At 55.6% G+C, this 15,156-nt stretch overlaps 1 protein-coding gene across 3 annotated transcripts in view; it reads right to left on the bottom strand.

Moving 5' to 3' along the window:
- LOC123773592 (uncharacterized) overlaps positions 1-15,156 on the bottom strand; it is a 633,080-nt gene that overhangs the window by 126,880 nt on the left and 491,044 nt on the right. The gene's annotated exons all lie outside the window — the stretch shown is intronic.

Below are 15,156 nucleotides of genomic sequence, written 5' to 3'. Positions count from 1 at the left end.
CCACACCCCCTGGTGTTCCACACCCCCTGGTGTTCCACACCCTCTGGTGTTCAAGGCTCTGGTGTTCCACCCCCTGGTGTTCCAGGCTCTGGTGTTCCACCCCCTGGTGTTCCAGGCTCTGGTGTTCCACACCCCCTGGTGTTCCAGGCTCTGGTGTTCCACACCTTGGTGTTCCACACCCTCTGGTGTTCCAGGCTCTGGTGTTCCACGCCCCGGTGTTCCACACCCCCTGGTGTTCCACACCTTGGTGTTCCACGCTCTGGTGTTCCAGGCCCTGGTGTTCCACCCCCTGGTGTTCCACACCCTGGTGGTCCAAGCCCTGGTGTTCCACGCTCTGGTGTTCCACGCCCCGGTGTTCCACACCCCGGTGTTCCACACCCCGGTGTTCCACACCTCTGGTGGTCCACACCCCTGGTGTTCCACACCCTGGTGTTCCACGCCCTGGTGTTCCAGGCCCTGGTGTTCCACACCCTTGGTGTCCCACGCCCCTGGTGTTCCACGCCCCTGGTGTTCCACGCCCCTGGTGTTCCACGCCCCTGGTGTTCCACGCCCCGGTGTTCCACGCCCTGGTGTTCCAGGCCCTGGTGTTCCACACCCCTGGTGTTCCACGCTCCTGGTGTTCCACGCCCCTGGTGTTCCACGCCCTGGTGTTCCACGCCCCGGTGTTCCACACCCCGGTGTTCCACACCCCGGTGTTCCACACCCTAGTGTTCCACACCCCTGGTGGTCCACACCCCTGGTGTTCCACACCCTAGTGTTCCACACCCTGGTGTTCCACACCCCTGGTGTTCCACACCCCTGGTGTTCCACACCCCTAGTGTTCCACACCCTAGTGTTCCACACCCTAGTGTTCCACACCCCTGGTGTTCCACACCCGTGGTGTTCCACACCCTAGTGTTACACACCCTAGTGTTCCACACCCTAGTGTCCCACACCCCGGTGTTCCACACCCTAGTGTCCCACACCCCGGTGTCCCACACCCTAGTGTCCCACACCCCGGTGTTCCACACCCTAGTGTTCCACACCCCGGTGTTCCACACCCTAGTGTCCCACACCCTAGTGTCCCACACCCCGGTGTTCCACACCCTAGTGTCCCACACCCCGGTGTTCCACACCCTAGTGTTCCACACCCTAGTGTCCCACACCCCGGTGTTCCACACCCTAGTGTTCCACACCCTAGTGTCCCACACCCCGGTGTTCCACACCCTAGTGTTCCACACCCTAGTGTCCCACACCCCGGTGTTCCACACCCTAGTGTCCCACACCCCGGTGTTCCACACCCTAGTGTTCCACACCCTAGTGTTCCACACCCTAGTGTCCCACACCCCGGTGTTCCACACCTAGTGTTCCACACCCTAGTGTTCCACACCCTAGTGTCCCACACCCCGGTGTTCCACACCCTAGTGTTCCACACCCCGGTGTTCCACACCCTAGTGTCCCACACCCCGGTGTTCCACACCCTAGTGTCCCACACCCTAATGTTCCACACCCTAGTGTTCCACACCCTAGTGTCCCACACCCCGGTGTTCCACACCCTAGTGTTCCACACCCTAGTGTCCCACACCCCGGTGTTCCACACCCTAGTGTCCCACACCCCGGTGTTCCACACCCCGGTGTTCCACACCCTAGTGTCCCACACCCTAATGTTCCACACCCTAGTGTCCCACACCCTAGTGTCCCACACCCCGGTGTTCCACACCCTAGTGTCCCACACCCTAGTGTCCCACACCCCGGTGTTCCACACCCTAGTGTCCCACACCCTAATGTTCCACACCCTAGTGTCCCACACCCTAGTGTCCCACACCCTAGTGTCCCACACCCCGGTGTTCCACACCCTAGTGTCCCACACCCTAGTGTCCCACACCCTAGTGTCCCACACCCTAGTGTTCCACACCCTAGTGTTCCACACCCTAGTGTCCCACACCCTAGTGTCCCACACCCCGGTGTTCCACACCCTAGTGTCCCACACCCTAATGTTCCACACCCTAGTGTCCCACACCCTAGTGTCCCACACCCTAGTGTCCCACACCCCGGTGTTCCACACCCTAGTGTCCCACACCCTAGTGTCCCACACCCCGGTGTTCCACACCCTAGTGTCCCACACCCTAATGTTCCACACCCTAGTGTCCCACACCCTAGTGTTCCACACCCTAGTGTTCCACACCCTAGTGTCCCACACCCTAATGTTCCACACCCTAGTGTCCCACACCCTAGTGTCCCACACCCTAGTGTCCCACACCCCGGTGTTCCACACCCTAGTGTCCCACACCCTAGTGTCCCACACCCCGGTGTTCCACACCCTAGTGTCCCACACCCTAATGTTCCACACCCTAGTGTCCCACACCCTAGTGTTCCACACCCTAGTGTCCCACACCCTAGTGTCCCACACCCTAGTGTCCCACACCCCGGTGTTCCACACCCTAGTGTCCCACACCCTAATGTTCCACACCCTAGTGTCCCACACCCTAGTGTCCCACACCCCGGTGTTCCACACCCTAGTGTCCCACACCCCTGTGTTCCACACCCTAGTGTCCCACACCCTAGTGTCCCACACCCTAGTGTTCCACACCCTAGTGTTCCACACCCTAGTGTCCCACACCCTAGTGTCCCACACCCTAGTGTTCCACACCCTAGTGTCCCACACCCCGGTGTTCCACACCCTAGTGTTCCACACCCTAGTGTCCCACACCCCGGTGTTCCACACCCTAGTGTCCCACACCCTAATGTTCCACACCCTAGTGTCCCACACCCTAGTGTCCCACACCCCGGTGTTCCACACCCTAGTGTCCCACACCCTAGTGTCCCACACCCCGGTGTTCCACACCCTAGTGTCCCACACCCTAATGTTCCACACCCTAGTGTCCCACACCCTAGTGTCCCACACCCTAGTGTCCCACACCCCGGTGTTCCACACCCTAGTGTCCCACACCCTAGTGTTCCACACCCTAGTGTCCCACACCCCGGTGTTCCACACCCTAGTGTCCCACACCCCGGTGTTCCACACCCTAGTGTCCCACACCCCGGTGTTCCACACCCTAGTGTTCCACACCTTAGTGTTCTACACCCTAGTGTTCCACACCCTAGTGTCCCACACCCCGGTGTTCCACACCCTAGTGTTCCACACCTTAGTGTTCCACACCCTAGTGTTCCACACCCTAGTGTTCCACACCCTAGTGTCCCACACCCCGGTGTTCCACACCCTAGTGTTCCACACCTTAGTGTTCCACACCCTAGTGTTCCACACCCTAGTGTTCCACACCTTAGTGTTCTACACCCTAGTGTTCCACACCCTAGTGTCCCACACCCCGGTGTTCCACACCCTAGTGTTCCACACCTTAGTGTTCCACACCCTAGTGTTCCACACCCTAGTGTTCCACACCCCGGTGTTCCACACCCTAGTGTCCCACACCCCGGTGTTCCACACCCTAGTGTCCCACACCCTAGTGTCCCACACCCTAGTGTCCCACACCCCGGTGTTCCACACCCTAGTGTTCCACACCCCGGTGTTCCACCTCAGCAGACAGGTCAAGGGTCTCCCACAACATGACCTCTGACACGCATACCTTTAAACGTAACCCCCCACCCCCCCACACATTTGAGATGTGTGGGGGGGTCGCCTCCCGCCCCCACCACCACCCCACCACGCCCCCACCTCCTCGCCACCACCATCACGGGCTTCTCAGACACCATCGTCACCATCCCTGGTGTTTACAGTGATTCACCGCCTTATACAACAGGCACCGTACCATGCCTCGGGCTCCAGTGCCGCCCCCATCACCCACTCAGTCCTCCCAACAGGTGGTGGTGTTGTGTGCACTGTAGCACGCCTCCGCACCAGGAAATATCTGATCTAGGGGGTGGGAGGGTACCTGGGCAAGGGGGTACCTGGGCAAGGGGGTACCTGGGCTAGGGGGTACCTGGGCTAAGGGGTACCTGGGCTAGGGGGTACCAGGGCAAGGGGGTACCTGGGCTAGGGGGTACCTGGGCTAGGGGGTACCTGGGCAAGGGGGTACCTGGGCAAGGGGGTACCTGGGCTAGGGGTACCTGGGCAAGGGGGTACCTAGGCTAGGGGGTACCTGGGCAAGGGGGTACCTGGGCAAGGGGTACCTGGGCTAGGGGTACCTGGGCAAGGGGGTACCTGGGCTAGGGGGTACCTGGGCAAGGGGGTACCTGGACAAGGGGGTACCTAGGCTAGGGGGTACCTGGGCTAGGGGTTACCTGGGCAAGGGGGTACCTGGGCTAGGGGTACCTGGGCAAGGGGGTACCTGGGCTAGGGGGTACCAGGGCAAGGGGGTACCTGGGCTAGGGGGTACCTGGGCTAGGGGTACCTGGGCAAGGGGGTACCTGGGCAAGGGGGTACCTGGGCAAGGGGGTACCTGGGCTAGGGGGTACCTGGGCTAGGGGGTACCTGGGCAAGGGGGTACCTGGGCAAGGGGGTACCTGGGCAAGGGGGTACCTGGGCAAGGGGGTACCTGGGCAAGGGGGTACCTGGGCTAGGGGGTACCAGGGCAAGGGGGTACCTGGGCTAGGGGGTACCTGGGCAAGGGGGTACCTAGGCTAGGGGGTACCTGGGCAAGGGGGTACCTGGGCAAGGGGGTACCTGGGCAAGGGGGTACCTGGGCTAGGGGGTACCAGGGCAAGGGGGTACCTGGGCAAGGGGGTACCTGGGCTAGGGGGGTACCTGGCAAAGGGGGTACCTAGGCTAGGGGGTACCTAGGCAAGGGGGTACCTGGGCTAGGGGGTACCTGGGCAAGGGGGTACCTGGGCTAGGGGGTACCTGGGCTAGGGGGTACCTGGGCAAGGGGGTACCTGGGCAAGGGGGTACCTAGGCTAGGGGGTACCTGGGCAAGGGGGTACCTGGGCAAGGGGGTACCTGGGCTAGGGGGTACCTGGGCAAGGGGGTACCTGGGCAAGGGGGTACCTGGGCAAGGGGTACCTGGGCAAGGGGGTACCTGGGCAAGGGGGTACCTGGGCAAGGGGGTACCTGGCAATGGGGGTACCTGGGCTAGGGGGTACCTGGGCTAGGGGGTACCTGGGCTAGAGGGTACCTGGGCAAGGGGGTACCTGGACAAGGGGGTACCTAGGCTAGGGGGTACCTGGGCAAGGGGGTACCTGGGCAAGGGGGTACCCGGGCTAGGGGGTACCTGGACAAGGGGGTACCTAGGCTAGGGGGTACCTGGGCAAGGGGGTACCTGGGCAAGGGGGTACCTGGGCAAGGGGGTACCTAGGCTAGGGGGTACCTGGGCAAGGGGGTACCTAGGCTAGGGGGTACCTGGGCAAGAGGGTACCTGGGCATGGGGGTACCTGGGCTAGGGGGTACCTGGGCAAGGGGGTACCTGGGCAAGGGGGTACCTGGGCAAGGGGGTACCTGGGCAAGGGGGTACCTGGGCTAGGGGGTACCTGGCAAAGGGGGTACCTAGGCTAGGGGGTACCTGGGCAAGGGGGTACCTGGGCAAGGGGGTACCTGGGCAAGGGGGTACCTAGGCTAGGGGGTACCTGGGCAAGGGGGTACCTAGGCTAGGGGGTACCTGGGCAAGGAGGTACCTGGGCAAGGGGGTACCTGGGCTAGGGGGTACCTGGCAAAGGGGGTACCTGGGCTAGGGGGTACCTGGGCAAGGGGGTACCTGGGCTAGGGGTACCTAGGCTAGGGGGTACCTGGGCAAGGGGGTACCTGGGCAAGGGGTACCTGGGCTAGGGGTACCTGGGCAAGGGGGTACCTGGGCTAGGGGGTACCTGGGCAAGGGGGTACCTGGACAAGGGGGTACCTAGGCTAGGGGGTACCTGGGCTAGGGGTTACCTGGGCAAGGGGGTACCTGGGCTAGGGGTACCTGGGCAAGGGGGTACCTGGGCTAGGGGGTACCAGGGCAAGGGGGTACCTGGGCTAGGGGGTACCTGGGCTAGGGGTACCTGGGCAAGGGGGTACCTGGGCAAGGGGGTACCTGGGCAAGGGGGTACCTGGGCTAGGGGGTACCTGGGCTAGGGGGTACCTGGGCAAGGGGGTACCTGGGCAAGGGGGTACCTGGGCAAGGGGGTACCTGGCAATGGGGGTACCTGGGCTAGAGGGTACCTGGGCAAGGGGGTACCTGGACAAGGGGGTACCTAGGCTAGGGGGTACCTGGGCAAGGGGGTACCTGGGCAAGGGGGTACCCGGGCTAGGGGGTACCTGGACAAGGGGGTACCTAGGCTAGGGGGTACCTGGGCAAGGGGGTACCTGGGCAAGGGGGTACCTGGGCAAGGGGGTACCTAGGCTAGGGGGTACCTGGGCAAGGGGGTACCTAGGCTAGGGGGTACCTGGGCAAGAGGGTACCTGGGCATGGGGGTACCTGGGCTAGGGGGTACCTGGGCAAGGGGGTACCTGGGCAAGGGGGTACCTGGGCAAGGGGGTACCTGGGCAAGGGGGTACCTGGGCTAGGGGGTACCTGGCAAAGGGGGTACCTAGGCTAGGGGGTACCTGGGCAAGGGGGTACCTGGGCAAGGGGGTACCTGGGCAAGGGGGTACCTGGGCAAGGGGGTACCTGGGAAAGGGGGTACCTAGGCTAGGGGGTACCTGGGCAAGGGGGTACCTAGGCTAGGGGGTACCTGGGCAAGGAGGTACCTGGGCAAGGGGGTACCTGGGCTAGGGGGTACCTGGCAAAGGGGGTACCTGGGCTAGGGGGTACCTGGGCAAGGGGGTACCTGGGCTAGGGGTACCTGGGCTAGGGGGTACCTGGGCTAGGGGGTACCTGGGCAAGGGGGTGAGGGGGGGGGTACCTGGGCTCGGAGGCTCTCTGCCTCTTCACAGCTTCCTGACCGTTTAAAAGATTTCTCTTAATTCCTGTGGTTAGCTGCTGGATCACTGCACGTGTTGCTGGCACGGTGCCCGGGTCACCATCCTCAGTGATGGCACTGTTGCCATCAAAACCTCGTGTATTTCATCAAGGCTTTGAAGCGCTGTTTTTGAATCAGATCACTGCACCGTTAGTGCTTCGTTCAAGGAATCTTAACGCCATAACAATGGCAGTTAGTTCTGCTTGCGTTGAAGAGGCATAGTTCTCTAAACGGGTTTTTTTCATTTCCACGTTGTAAGGCATTATTCCTAATTACCGTGTATGCTGCACCAGCCCTGCCATTGACAGGATTAGATGACCCGTCAGTGTAGATATGATCTAGTTCATCTCCGGCTTCTTTATAAATGTCCCCGAGATACTTGTGCCTCATTTCTTGTGGTATCTTGTTGGACTTTTTCGTTGTCATTTCATTGATGATAATCCTGCATGAGTCATCCTCCCAGGGAGGTAACCTCTCTACAGGCAGGAGCTCACGGGCTTGCTCAAGTAGGTGAAGCTCTTCCAGGTAGCAGACTGATCTGTGATGACATTTTTTGCTTCTCCTGTTTCCTCCTGTAAGTGACACTTAACTCAGTTTTGTCTTGGCAATATCATTGTAATGGGGATCTCTGGCTATCTTAATTGCAAGCTTAGCATTCAGCTCCTTAATTCTGCTTTTAACACTGGGGAGGGACAACTCCTCTCGTAGATTAGACGTTTTGGCAGTTCTTGGGACTCCAAGAATGATTGTCATGGCTTCATTTTGTATGTTTCCAAGCCTTTTCATATTGCTAAGGGAGTAGGCATAGACTGGTGCGGCATAGTCTATGACGGAGCGCACATAGGCTGTGTACATCATTTTAAGCACGGCAATAGAGGCTCCATGTCCATTCCAGGTCATAGCTTTCAGTGCCCTGAGTCGACTTATGCATGTTCCTATGAGTTGGTTGAGTTCCTCTTTCTTCCCCTTGTTAGAGCCGACAGTGACGCCAAGGTACCGATAGTGGTCAACCCATTCAAGTGTTACACCATTAATTTGTAGTTCTTCATTTTCTCCCCCCCCCCCTCCTTGAGCTTGTGATGGGAGTATACTTTTGTCTTGTTTGTAGAGAGAGTGAAACAGAGCTCATCACATTTCCTTCCAAGGAGTTCAATAGACTTTAATTTTTCCCAAGGTGGGAGCTTGTATTAGGACATCATCTGTATATCCCGCTTGTTGTGTTCCTTCCGGGAAATCAATATTTGCAATGGCGTTCATAAGTACATTGAATAGTGTAGGGCTTAAGACTCCGCCTTGGGGGGTCCCGAGTTCCATATTCATTGTTCTGGAGACTGCTCCATTGAAGCAGACTTTGGCTCTCCTCCCTGTGAGGTAGTCTTCAACCCATTTCATGAGTCTCCCCTTGACAGCTGAGCGGACAGCGCTTCGGATTCGTAGTCCTGAGGTTCCGGGTTCGATCCCCAGTGGAGGTGGAGACAAATGGGCAAAAATTTTCTTTCACCCTGATGCCCCTGTTATCTTGCAGTAAATAGGTTCCTGGGAGTTAGACAGCTGCTACGGGCTGCTTCCTGAGGGTGTATGACAAAAAGGAGGCCTGGTCGAGGGCCGGGCCGCGGGAACACTAAGCCCCGAAACCATCTGAAGATAACCTTGACACCCATGCATACAAGGTCGTCCAGGATCGCGATCCCCTGAGCTTTGTCGAAGGTTTCTGTGATGTCAACAAATTCAGAGTACCTAGCTGTGTCATTAGCTAAGTAATTGTCTATATAATTTGCTGCTGTTGTGTTGTTTAAGATTTAGCCACTCAGAACGAAATGTCCATGTAGCACGGGCTATGGTGAGCCCGTAATACAGCCTGTGCTCCGTCCTTTAACAAAGCCATTGACCCCTTCCCCTAACCTGCCTATTTTGTGCAACAATCAGTTTAAGATGATCCTTTCAATCATCTTGCTTGTGCATGACACGTAGGAACATAAGAACAAAGGTAACTGCAGAAGGCCTATTGGCCCATACGAGGCAGCTCCTATCTATAATCACCCAATCCCACTCATATACATGTTCCACCCGCGCTTGAAACAATCGAGGGACCCCATCTCCACCACTTACGCGGTAATTGGTTCCACAAATCAACAACCCTGTTACCGAACCAGTATTTACCCAAGTCTTTCCTAAATCAAAATTGATCTAATTTATACCCATTGTTTCGTGTTCTGTCTTGTGTTGATACTTTTCATACCCTATTAATATCCCCTTTGTTATGTCCATTCATCCACTTGTAAACCTCTATCATGTCATCCCTAACTCTTCGCCTTTCCAGTGAATGTAGTTTAAGCTTTGTTAATCTTTCTTCATATGAGAGGTTTCTAATTTTGGGAATTAACTTAGTCATCCTACGTTGGACACGTTCAAGTGAATTTATATCCATTCTATAGTACGGCGACCAAAACTGAACTGCATAATCTAAAGGGGCCTAACCAGAGCAAGATATAGCTGAAGAACCACACCAGGTGTCTTGTTACTAACGCTGCGATTAATGAATCCCAGTGTCCTATTTGCCTTATTACGAACATTCATGCATTGATTTTGATTGAAAATTTTTACTAATCATAACTCTCAGATCCCTTTCGCAATCCGACTTCGCAATCCCAACACCATCTAGCTCGTATCTTGTAACTCTTATCATCATTACCTAGCCTCAAAACTTTACATTTATCAGCATTAAACTGCATCTGCCAATCTTTTTGACCATTTCAAAACCCAATTTTGAGAATTAGCATATTCCCAGGTGCTGGTGCGTGGGCGGTGGTGGGAGCCGCTCCCACCACCAGCACTCTCCCGTTAGACAGGTAACGGGTGAGGGACTGACTTAACTGTTGACCATGTATGCTCTCAACCGTTGGGCGCGGCGATGCTCCCAGTGTGGTAATGACAACAGGTGCTGGCGAGCGCTGCCCTGGGTACTGGCTACCGGTCCTGGGAGTACCAATGGCTGACGGTACCCGTCCTGGGAGTACCAATGGCTGACGGTACCCGTCCTGGGAGTACCAATGGGTGACGGTACCCGTCCTGGGAGTACCAATGGCTGACGGTACCCGTCCTGGGAGTACCAATGACTGACGGTACCCGTCCTGGGAGTACCAATGACTGACGGTACCCGTCCTGGGAGTACCAATGAGTGACGGTACCCGTCCAGGGAGTACCAATGAGTAACGGTACCCGTCCTGGAAGTACCAATGGGTGACGGTACCCGTCCTGGGAGTACCAATGGGTGACGGTACCCGTCCTGGGAGTACCAATGGCTGACGGTACCCGTCCTGGGAGTACCAATGGATGACGGTACCCGTCCTGGGAGTACCAATGACTGACGGTACCCGTCCTGGGAGTACCAATGGGTGACGGTACCCGTCCTGAGAGTACCAATGGGTGACGGTACCCGTCCTGGGAGTACCAATGGCTGACGGTACCCGTCCTGGGAGTACCAATGACTGACGGTACCCGTCCTGGGAGTACCAATGACTGACGGTACCCGTCCTGGGAGTACCAATGGCTGACGGTACCCGTCCTGGGAGTACCAATGACTGACGGTACCCGTCCTGGGAGTACCAATGAGTGACGGTACCCGTCCAGGGAGTACCAATGAGTGACGGTACCCGTCCAGGGAGTACCAATGGGTGACTGTACCCGTCCAGGGAGTACCAATGAGTGACGGTACCCGTCCAAGGAGTACCAATGAGTGACTGTACCCATCCAGGGAGTACCAATGGGTGACGGTACCCGTCCAAGGAGTACCAATGAGTGACTGTACCCGTCCAGGGAGTACCAATGGCTGACGGTACCCGTCCTGGGAGTACCAATGAGTGACGGTACCCGTCCTGGGAGTACCAATGAGTGACGGTACCCGTCCAGGGAGTACCAATGAGTGACGGTACCCGTCCTGGGAGTACCAATGAGTGACGGTACCCGTCCTGGGAGTACCAATGGCTGACGGTACCCGTCCTGGGAGTACCAATGGGGGAGGGTACCCGTCCAGGGAGTACTAATGGGTGACGGTACCCGTCCTGGGAGTACCAATGGGTGACGGTACCCGTCCTGGGAGTACCAATGGGTGACGGTACCCGTCCAGAGTACCAATGGGTGACGGTACCCGTCCTGGGAGTACCAATGGGTGACGGTACCCGTCCTGGGAGTACCAATGGGTGACGGTACCCGTCCGTCACCTATCCCAGGCGCCGGCAAGAAACAGTGGGCAGTTTCTTTCACCCTATGCCCCCTGTTACCTATCAGTAAATAGGTACCTGAGAGTTAGTCAGCTGTCACGGGCTGCTTCCTGGGGGTGGAGGCCTGGTCGAGGACCGGGCCGCGGGGACACTAAAGCCCCGAAATCATCTCAAGATGACCTCAAGAAGATGTCCACTATAGTACAAACTTTGACATAAAAGGTAATTAAATAGTAGAATTTTGTACTATTAAGTTATCTTGAGGTTATCTTGAGATGATTTCGGGGCTTAGTGTCCCCGCGGCCCGGTCCTCGACCAGGCCTCCACCCCCAGGAAGCAGCCCGTGACAGCTGACTAACACCCAGGTACCTATTTTACTGCTAGGTAACAGGGGGCATAGGGTGAAAGAAACTCTGCCCATTGTTTCTCGCCGGCGCCTGGGATCGAACCCAGGACCACAGGATCACAAGTCCAGTGTGCTGTCCGCTCGGCCGACCGGCTCCTCTATTAACAACATAAGTCCGAAAAATAAGGCTAAAAAAAAATTAAATATTCCCAGGCCTATTATAGCACACATGTGTACTATATTAGGCCTCTGATATCATGCATTAGGCCTAGGAAGGTTAGGTTAGGGTGGTCTAGGATATCTTTACAGCAATACAGAACCTGTTCTAGTTTGTCCCAATAGTAACGATTTCTACTTTCTAATTGTCAAATTACGTTATATATGTGTGCTATGGTGCTCCTCGTTACTATAAGAACTAACTAAACAGTAGTTTGGGCCGAGTGATTTATAAACACTAATCTTCCCCTCTCAAGATAACCTCAAGATGACCTTGATAACTTCAAGGTCATCTCAAGATAACCTTGATAACCTGAAGTTCATCTCAGGATAACTTAAAGATGACCTTGATAACCTGAAGGTCATCTCAAGATAACCTCAAGATGACCTTGATAACTTCAAGGTCATCTCAAGATAACCTTGATAACCTGAAGTTCATCTCAGGATAACTTAAAGATGACCTTGATAACCTGAAGGTCATCTCAAGATAACCTCAAGATGACCTTGATAACTTCAAGGTCATCTCAAGATAACCTCAAGATAACTTCAAGATATCCCATCTACTCAGAACATATTCAGATGTAAAATACGTTCACAGAGATGTTTGGAACCCGGGACATTACCCACTGTTGACGAGAGGGGGGGACGCCCCCCCAGTCCTCACCCCATGGCCTGACGGCTGAGTGGACAGCATCCGGGATTCGTAGTCCTAAGGATCCGGGTTCGATCCTCGGGGGAGGTTGAAACAAATGGGCACAATTTCTTTCATCCCAATGCACCTCTTCACCTTACAGTAAACAGGTACCTGGGGCAGGTAGGCAGCTATCACGATCTGCTTCCTGGGTGGGTGAGGTGTGTGTGTGTGTGTGTGTGTGTGTGTGTGTGTGTGTGTGTGTGTGTGTGTGTGTGTGTGTGTGTGTGTGTGTGGGTGTGTGTGTGGGTGTGTGTGTAGGTGTGTGTGTGTGTGTGTGTGTGTGTGTGTGTGTGTGTGTGGGTGTGTGTGTGTGTGTGTGTGTGTGTGTGTGTGTGTGTGTGTGTGTGTGTGTGGGTGTGTGTGTAGGTGTGTGGGTGTGTGTGTAGGTGTGTGGGTGTGTGTGTAGGTGTGTGGGTGTGTGTGGGTGTGTGTGTAGGTGTGTGGGTGTGTGTGTAGGTGTGTGGGTGTGTGTGTGTAGGTGTGTGGGTGTGTGTGGGTGTGGAGAAAATAAGTTGATTGACAGATGAGAGGCGGGCCCAATGAGCCAGAGCTCAACCCCCGCAAGCACAAGTAGGTGAGTACCTCATGGGTACCTCATGGGCGCCTCACACCACGGGCGTGAGACGCCCACACCTCACACTCAGCAGGAAGGACTGCCTGGGCATTAGACATATTGAGATGAATATACCATTGTAATGAGGTTCACATTGGGAGGTATTTCTTGTATTATTATGGCGCCACCTGGCGCCATGGCACCAGGTGGCGCCATGGCGTCACATATGGACTTGAGGGGACGTGGCCCGGTGTGGCCCGGGGGGGGGGGGAGTGTGGCCAGGTGGGGTGAGGCCTATGGCACCTTCGTTAGGGTGAACCCCGGCAACACTTCCCCCCCCCCTCCCCTGTGTGACGTCGAGGAATGTGGTGTTCGACTTCGGTGTTCTGCCTTCGAGTTCGTCCTTGCTTGTCTGAAGCTCTTCATGCAGCTCGCCCTCTTAAACAAGGGCCAAAGGTCATTCCATCCACCCGCCAAACCCCCTGTTCTTGAATGAAAAAAGGCTTACACACGACTCACAACGGCTGACGTTCGAACACTTCCGGAACAAGTGCTTCGCTGACGACTTGTGTTCGAACCACAACGCTGTAAATGCTTCACCCACGTACTACAAATACAAATAATCGCCAACAGAACCTAAACACCTAAATCTGTATTCTGTTGAGCGCAGGTGGGAGAGATACATAAGAATTACACGTGGAAATTATTGGAGGGGCTGGTCCCAAACCTGCACACAGAAATAACACCACATGAGACCAGAAGACATGGCAGGATGTGCAGAATACCCCCCGTTGAAGAGCAGAGGTGCAACAGGTACTCTGAGAGAGAACTCTATCAACATCAGAGGCCCGAGACTGTTCAACACGCTTCCACTACACATAAGGGATATAACTGGCCGACCCCTCACAGTGTTCAAGAGAGAACTATCAACATCAGAGGCCCGAGACTGTTCAACACGCTTCCACTACACATAAGGGACATAACTGGCCGACCCCTCACAGTGTTCAAGAGAGAACTATCAACATCAGAGGCCCGAGACTGTTCAACACGCTTCCACTACACATAAGGGACATAACTGGCCGACCCCTCACAGTGTTCAAGAGAGAACTATCAACATCAGAGGCCCGAGACTGTTCAACACGCTTCCACTACACATAAGGGACATAACTAGCCGACCCCTCACAGTGTTCAAGAGAGAACTCTATCAACATCAGAGGCCCGAGACTGTTCAACACGCTTCCACTACACATAAGGGATATAACTGGCCGACCCCTCACAGTGTTCAAGAGAGAACTATCAACATCAGAGGCCCGAGACTGTTCAACACGCTTCCACTACACATAAGGGACATAACTGGCCGACCCCTCACAGTGTTCAAGAGAGAACTATCAACATCAGAGGCCCGAGACTGTTCAACACGCTTCCACTACACATAAGGGACATAACTGGCCGACCCCTCACAGTGTTCAAGAGAGAACTATCAACATCAGAGGCCCGAGACTGTTCAACACGCTTCCACTACACATAAGGGACATAACTGGCCGACCCCTCACAGTGTTCAAGAGAGAACTATCAACATCAGAGGCCCGAGACTGTTCAACACGCTTCCACTACACATAAGGGACATAACTAGCCGACCCCTCACAGTGTTCAAGAGAGAACTATCAACATCAGAGGCCCGAGACTGTTCAACACGCTTCCACTACACATAAGGGGCATAACTGGCCGACCCCTCACAGTGTTCAAGAGAGAACTATCAACATCAGAGGCTCGAGACTGTTCAACACGCTTCCACTACACATAAGGGGCATAACTGGCCGACCCCTCACAGTGTTCAAGAGAGAACTATCAACATCAGAGGCCCGACACTGTTCAACACGCTTCCACTACACATAAGGGACATAACTGGCCGACCCTTCACAGTGTTCAAGAGAGAACTATCAACATCAGAGGCCCGAGACTGTTCAACACGCTTCCACTACACATAAGGGACATAACTGGCCGACCTCTCACAGTGTTCAAGAGAGAACTATCAACATCAGAGGCCCGAGACTGTTCAACACGCTTCCACTACACATATGGGGCATAACTGGCCGACCCCTCACAGTGTTCAAGAGAGAACTATCAACATCAGAGGCCCGAGACTGTTCAACACGCTTCCACTACACATTAGGGACATAACTGGCCGACCCCTCACAGTGTTCAAGAGAGAACTATCAACATCAGAGGTCCGAGACTGTTCAACACGCTTCCACTACACATAAGGGGCATAACTGGCCGACCCCTCACAGTGTTCAAGAGAGAACTATCAACATCAGAG

Source organism: Procambarus clarkii, chromosome 72, assembly GCF_040958095.1.
Source record: "Procambarus clarkii isolate CNS0578487 chromosome 72, FALCON_Pclarkii_2.0, whole genome shotgun sequence".
NCBI lineage: Eukaryota > Metazoa > Arthropoda > Malacostraca > Decapoda > Cambaridae > Procambarus > Procambarus clarkii.
This window is presented reverse-complemented; position numbering and strand designations above follow the sequence as displayed.